At 44.4% G+C, this 7,500-nt stretch overlaps 1 protein-coding gene across 1 annotated transcript in view; it reads left to right on the forward strand.

The window, feature by feature from the left end:
- Nucleotides 1-5,730: 5,730 nt before the first annotated feature.
- Nucleotides 5,731-7,500, forward strand: part of LOC143289017 (uncharacterized) — a 110,816-nt gene continuing 109,046 nt past the window's right edge. The window contains exon 1 of the mRNA XM_076597784.1: nt 5,731-6,023. The gene's annotated coding sequence lies outside the window, so the exon portion shown is untranslated. The remainder of the gene's footprint in view (nt 6,024-7,500) is intronic.

A 7,500-nucleotide genomic window follows, 5' to 3' on the forward strand; every position in this document is an offset into this window, starting at 1 on the left:
ATATATATATATATATATATATATATATATATATATATATATATATATATATATATATATATATATATATATATACTCCTACACACATACAGATGTACGCAACTTGTGTTTTCTTTAGCCAACAAAAAAACAGACAGACACTGAAACAGAAAACAAACAAACAACAGGTTGTCCTAAAAAGGTTGTAAACCAGTTCAAAAACCATCAATCAATATTGAAGATAAAAGATTAACTCTTTCCATACGAACGGCGAAAGAGACGACGTTAACAGCGTTTCACCCCAATTACCATCATCAAAATATTGCAAGTGGAAGGCTCTTATACTGAAGACGTGAATATTGACAAAGAATACCACAATTCTGACGACGGAAGCTAAAGGTTGGGTCATTCAGATACCCACTGGACATCCGAGGGGTCTGTGTAGAGGAGAAGAGAGGACTGGCCGTACTGAGTGAGTTAAGTGAACGAAGAAAAGGGTTACCCCTTCACGGAATATGCAGGATTTACCGGTAAACTGTCTTCATTATTACTTTACAACAGACTATTTTTGTCTGCCGGATTCACTGCGTAATCTGAACCCTCTTGTGGTATTTCTGGCCCATATCATTGCAATGTTTCCAGTTTCTAAGCAACCGGTAAATAAGAACCATTTCCTTTGGAACTCAAAGCAACTGATTTTGCAGATAATTATTATGTTTTCAAGCTTACCTTTTTTCAGTTAATTCTTTCACAAACATCTGCATATTTAATAATAATAATAATAATGGTATTTATATAGCGCTGAATCTTGTGCAGAGACAAATCAAAGCGCTTTCGCACCAGTCATTCACACGCGAGCATAACTCTAAAACTGTAGAAACTAAAGACAAGGAAGAGGCAGGCAAGGGAGGCTGTTTTGGGAAGAGGTGGGTTTTAAGGCCAGACTTGAAAGAGCTGAGTGTGGAGACTTGACGAAGCGAAAGAGGAAGTTCATTCCAATTGCAAGGTCCAGAGACAGAGAAAGAACGGCGGCCAACAGTCGAGTGTTTGAATCTGGGTATGCATAAACAGAGTGGATCCGAAGCCGATCGTAGAGAGCGAGATGGAGTGTAGAGGTGAAGGCAGCCGCAGAGATAGGAAGGGGCAGTTTTGTGAATACATCTATAACATAGAGTGCTGATCTTGTACTTTACTCGGCTTTCTTATGATTAGAAAGCGCTAATATCGATAAGAACCTTCCCAGCAGAAGCAGTTGCTGCGTGCCAGAATGTCTTGGTTATCTGTGCAGCAGTTCTCTAGATCCAATCAGACTGTTTGTCTCGTGGCCTTGGTAACGCCAGAAGGCCTGTCAGACAGGGCAACATCGGAAATTGGGTTGATTGATTTTCCTTTTTTTTTTTTCTTTCTTTCTTTTTTCTTTCCTTCTCTTTTATGGTGGAGATATAGGAGGGAAGGGGGGGGGGGGGGTTCTGGGGGGAAGGGGGGAGCGAGGGGTCGGGTGGCGGGTGGGGGTGGGGGGGGCGTGATTTCATTATTCTGGTACCGTTCATGGCCTTACCAAGAAATGACCGTATCTACTTTGTGGTTGTGACTGGTGTCTCTCTCTTTCTCTCTTTCTTTCTTTCTTTAATTTTTCTTCCGTTTTATTTATTATTTTTTTCTTTCTTCCTTTCTTTCCACCCACAGTCAGAAGCAGGACTAAGTGATCAAAAAACACGCACGCACGCACGGCACGCACACCGGCCACCCGCCCTCACTGTTGGCGGTTATTTTAGAACGGCGTTTAATGGTCGACTGGTTGCGCAAAAAAGACACATAAATCAGGTCGCCTGGAGTCCACTGAGTCAGACTTTTATAGAACTTCCACCGTGTGACAGGTCTGGAGACAAAAGGGCCTTGACATGCCAGCTCAGTTTATCGTTGTCTTCAAAAAGTGCGCGCGCGCACACACACACACACACACACACACACACACACACCACAACACACACACACACACACACACACACACACCACAACACACACACACACGCACGCACACACACACACACACGCACACACACAAACGCACCCCACAACAGACACACACACACACCACAACACACGCACACACACACACACACCACAACACACACACACACCACAACACACACACACACACACACACACACACACACACACACACACACACCACACCACACCACACGCACACACACCACAACAAACACACACACACAAACACACACCACACCACACACACACACACACACACACACCACACACACACACACACACACACACACACACACACACACACACACACACACACACACACAGACAACCCCCCACCCCTCAACACGCACTACTACTCCCCCCTCTCCCACATCCGCACCACCACCCCTATCACCCACCCACCACTCCTAACCGTCCACCCCACCCCCTCCCCCGCAAGCAATTTATTTCCTCTACCCTTCACAAACCTCTCCCCCCGCCCCCCTACCCACCTCACCCCCACCCCTCCCAGCCAGACTCTACAAACAAAGGTTGACGAGGGTTCTGTAAACAGCACCAGCTGTCTGTGAAGGCATTGTTCGGTCTGTTGAGAATTCCTGGGAACTGGGAAGCAGAGAGCACATTTCTGAGTCTGCCTTTGCTGCTGTGTGCACGTGTCAAATGATCGGTATAAGGACAGGCCCGGCGCTTCCTTTTTCGAGGAAGTGTTTGGGTTTGTTCCAATGTACCTTTTTTATTTACCTGTGTGCTAGCTGAATCGGTAGCGTAAGCATCACTGACTTGAAGTTGTGTACCTTGTGTGTGAATGGAGAGAGTTACCACTCTTTACTATTTGTTAATCATATCGTCTCCTGGCCTCATTATTTTTAATTTCCAGTTGATAAACCACCGAGGCAACCATGTATTTGTTCTGTATTGTCCATGTGTTTTGTGTGATTTATTCAGGATTAAAAAGGCTATGCCAGTCTTGAATAAAAGCTAATTTGTGTTTGCACATTTCTTCTGTCTTTGCTGCTGTGTGCACATGTCAAATGATTGGTATAAGGACAGGCCCGGCGCTTCCTTTTTGTTTTTTTTTGTTGTTGTTTTTTTTAGGAAGTGTCTGGGTTTGTTCCAATGTACCTTTTTATTTACCTGTGTGCTAGCTGAATCGGTAGCGTAAGCATCACTGACTTGAAGTTGTGTACCTTGTGTAATGGAGAGTTACCACTCTTTACTATTTGTTAATCATATCGTCTCCTGGCCTCATTATTTGTTAATTTCCAGTGGATAAACTACCGAGGCAACCATGTATTTGTTCTGTATTGTCCATGTGTTCTGTGTGGCTTATTCAGGATTAAAGAGGCTATGCCAGTCTTGAATAAAAGCTAATTTGTGTTTGCACATTTCTTCTGTCTTTGCTGCTGTGTGCGCATGTCCATTGATCGGTATAAGAACAGGCCCGGCGCTTTCTTTCCTTTTTTTTTTCTTTTTTTTTTGAGGAAGTGTCTGGGTTTGTTCCGATGTACCTTTTTATTTACCTGTGTGCCAGCTGAATCGGTAGCGTAAGCATCACTGACTTGAAGTTGTGTACCTTGTGTAATGGAGAGAGTTACCACTCTTTACTATTTGTTAATCATTTCATCTCCTGGCCTCATTATTTGTTAATTTCCCGAGAGCAGATAATTCTTCCTCAGTTAACACGTCAGCTAGTTCCTTATCTGTCTAGAGGTTGGGTCCCAGACCATTTCTGAAGTTTTGTCCTCTCTGATAAATGTTACATGTCTGCCTTGAGTGTGTATGTGTGCGTGCCTGAAATCTGATTGAATGACACAGGAAACGAATGATGAGCGCCCAATAGTGTATCGTATGTCGGCTCTACCCAGGTAGGCAGCCTGTTGTGCAAATGACTCCGAGTTTGTACAGCGCTTAGAGCTTGGTCTCTGACCGAGGAGAGGCGCTATATAAGTATCTATATCATCATTCTTTTCTTTAAAAAAAAAAAGTCCATATTGGCTGAACGTTGTCCCTAAGTATTTAAGATATTCCGTAACACTAATATGTGTGGGTTTCCAAACCTAAAATACACCCTTAAGTTGTTGTTTATAGTGAATATCAGCACCTTCGTTTTGTCTGTATCTGCATTTAGTTTTCGTTCTCGACAATATTCATAAAAAAAAACAACAAGGGCTCTCTATACGTTGTCTTTAAAACCCACAGATTAACTCACTCAGTACGGCCAGTCCTCTCTTCTCTTCTACAAAGACCCCTCGGATGTCCAGTGGGTGTCTGAATAACCCAACCTTTAGCTTCCGTCGTCAGAATTGTGGTATTCTTTGTCAACATTCACGACTTCAGTATAAGAGCCTTCCGCTTGCAATATTTGGATGATGGTAATTGGGGTGAAACGCTGTTAACGTCGTCTCTTTCGCCGTTCGTATGGAAAGAGTTAAACTCTGTCATCTGCGTTTAAAAGAACCATTAAATATAGCAGCGGTAGCAGTAGTAACACACACACACACACACACACGGCACACGGGGGTTCCAAAACGAGCTTCTGTAGTAATTCAAAAACCTGATTGATTTGATCTGGAGCACCCAATCAGTGTCATCAACGAAACACAGTCGGATTTCCACCAAGGAGAGGCGGCACTGACTTGACTTGACTTTGATCAATGAAATCAATATAGAACTTCATTGATCCGAAGGTACTGAAGTTTGTGGACTAACTGGGAGAGAGGAACAGACACAGAGAGAGAGAGCGACAGACAGACAGACAGACAGAGACAGAGAGAGGGAGAGAGAGAGAGTGGGAGGCAAACAGACAGGCACACACACACACACACACACACACACACACACAGAGAGAGAGAGAGAGAGAGAGAAATACAGGCAGAAAGACAGAGAGAAATAGATAGAAAGACACAAAAAGACAGAGAGAGTGAGCCAAGGAGGGAGGGAGAGAGAGAGAGAGAGAGAATGAGGCACACACACACGCACGCACACACACACACACACACACACACACACACCGAAACAAACACACAGAGACACAGCCACACAGACAATACACACACACACACACACACACACACAGGTTCACAGGCAAACACACACACACACACACACACATACACACACAGATACAGGCACACAGACGGACACACACAGACACACACACACACTGGCGCGCGCGCACACACACACACACACACACACACACACTGGCGCGCGCACACACGAACACACACACACACACACACACATACAGGTATACAGACACATACAGACACACGCAGACACACAGACACACAGACACGCGACGCACGCACACACACACACACACACACACACACACACACACACACACAAACAAACACAGATACAGGTACACAGACAGACAGACAGAGAGAGAGAGAGAGAGAGAGAGATACAGGTACACAGACACAGACACAGACAAACAGACTCACACACACACACGCACACTCACACAAAGAACCTCGCCCCCATCCCCTCCCCCCCCCCCCAACAACAACAACAACAAAAAGTTCTCAAATCTAAATCTAAAAAAATAAAATGAAAAAAGTCACTGTCCGACAAACTGACACTCCCTCGTTGACAACCAACCAACCAACCAACCAACTAACCAACCAACCAGCCAACCGAACAGCGGTGATACTGACACCTCCCCAAACCTTTCTGGCGCTGTGTGAGCGTCACAAGGACTCAATTGCACGCGCTGTTGGCTGCGAGCTCTGTTCAGTTCAAAAAAACACCCTGACACTTCGAGGATCTTGCACAGTTCGTGTGGCAGCAAAACCAGCTACAAGAGTCGTCGATCACTGCTGCCTTTGGACTCTGTTGTGTGTGTGTGTGTGGGTGCCTCTCTCTCTCTCAGCTTCTACGAGCCGTGCAGTTGTGAGCGTGTGTATGTATGTGTGTGTGTGTTTGGCTAGGGATTCTCTGAAGATTAACAGAGAGTTGTGTTTTTTTTCTCTCTCTCTTTGTGAACGAATGCTGCCGATGGATTTCTGGTCATCGTATTTCAGAAGGTTTGTTTTTTTGGAAATCTTTGTTGAGACTTTTGAACGGACTAGTAGAGGTGTGGGGGTTTTGTGTTGTTGTTGTTGTTGTTTTTTTTCTGCGGAAAGATGTTTTTGTATGATGTAATAAACCGTCTTTGAAGGTAGCTGGAACTTAAAGAATTGAAGAAAAATGGAAAAAGGAAATGGAATTTCATCTGTGTGTGTGTGTGTGTGTGTGTGTGTGTGTGTGTGTGTGTGTGTGTGTGTGTTAGAAACAGAGACACAGAGACAGACAGACAGAACATACACAGAGAGAGAGAGACTGAGAAACCGTCAGAGTGAAATGGGGAGAGACAGAGAGAAAGAGAGAGAGAAAGAAAAAGGAAGGAGAGAGAGAGAGGGAGAGAGAAAGAGAGGGAAAGGGGGAGAGACAGAGAGAGAGAAAGAAGACAGAGAGAGAACGAACGAACGAACGAAATTGTTTTAATTGAACTTTGGCCATGGACCACAATTCAAAACCAGGGGACTGGGGGTGGGCATGGGAAGGGGTATTATAACAGTTGAATAGATGACACAATATCATAATGTTCATGGACTTGACATTAATTCTACTTAATTGGGTTTGAGTATATGATTGAGAGAGAGAGGGAGAGAAGGGTGGGGGAAGTGGGATGGACAGAAGGAATGATGGAGATTCAGTCCAACGTATTCATATCATTGTTCTGTGACACTGTCCTTTCCGTTTCCGTGCATCCAGTTTCTGTCGGAACAGCACAACTTTTCTTGACATTTCTTTTCTTTTTCTGGGCTTTTTTATTTTCCTTCCTTCCTTTTGTTCGTTTTAGACCTTCGTTTCTTTCCTTCCTTCCTTCCTTCCTTCCTAACAATTACCTGTCCTTTTTTCTGCCTTTTATTTCTGTATTGGATTTTTTACATACGAAAGTGAATATACGTCAATTTATCATACAGCTACTTACCGAAGGCAGCTTTTATTTTTGACTGACGAGGAACTGCCGATGAAAATAAACGCCGGTTAAAGTGTTAAGATTTATCTTGACTGATGTTCTCATGTACATAAAGTTACATTTGTATCTTCTCCTTCTTCTTCTTCTTCCTTTTTCTTCTTCTTCTTCTTCTTCTTCTTCTTCTTCTTCTTCTTCTTCTTCTTCTTCTTCTTCTCCTCCTCCTCCTCCTCCCCCCCCTCCTCCTCCTCCTTCTTTTTACTGTGCTGTCTTTGCTAGCCGTTCTCCTGTCTTGAGCTGTCTTAGCTAGCTTCCCCCAGGTATAGCCGTTCTCCTGTCTTGTGCTGTCTTCCCCCAGGTATAGCCGTTCTCCTGTCGTGTGCTGTCTTAGCTAGCTTCCCCCAGGTATAGCCGTTCTCCTGTCGTGTGCTGTCTTAGCTAGCTTCCCCCAGGTATAGCCGTTCTCCTGTCTTGAGCTGTCTTAGCTAGCTTCCCCCAGGTATAGCCGTTCTCCTGTCTTGTGCTGTCTTAGCTAGCTTCCT

The sequence above is a fragment of the Babylonia areolata genome, chromosome 13 (assembly GCF_041734735.1).
Source record: "Babylonia areolata isolate BAREFJ2019XMU chromosome 13, ASM4173473v1, whole genome shotgun sequence".
NCBI lineage: Eukaryota > Metazoa > Mollusca > Gastropoda > Neogastropoda > Buccinidae > Babylonia > Babylonia areolata.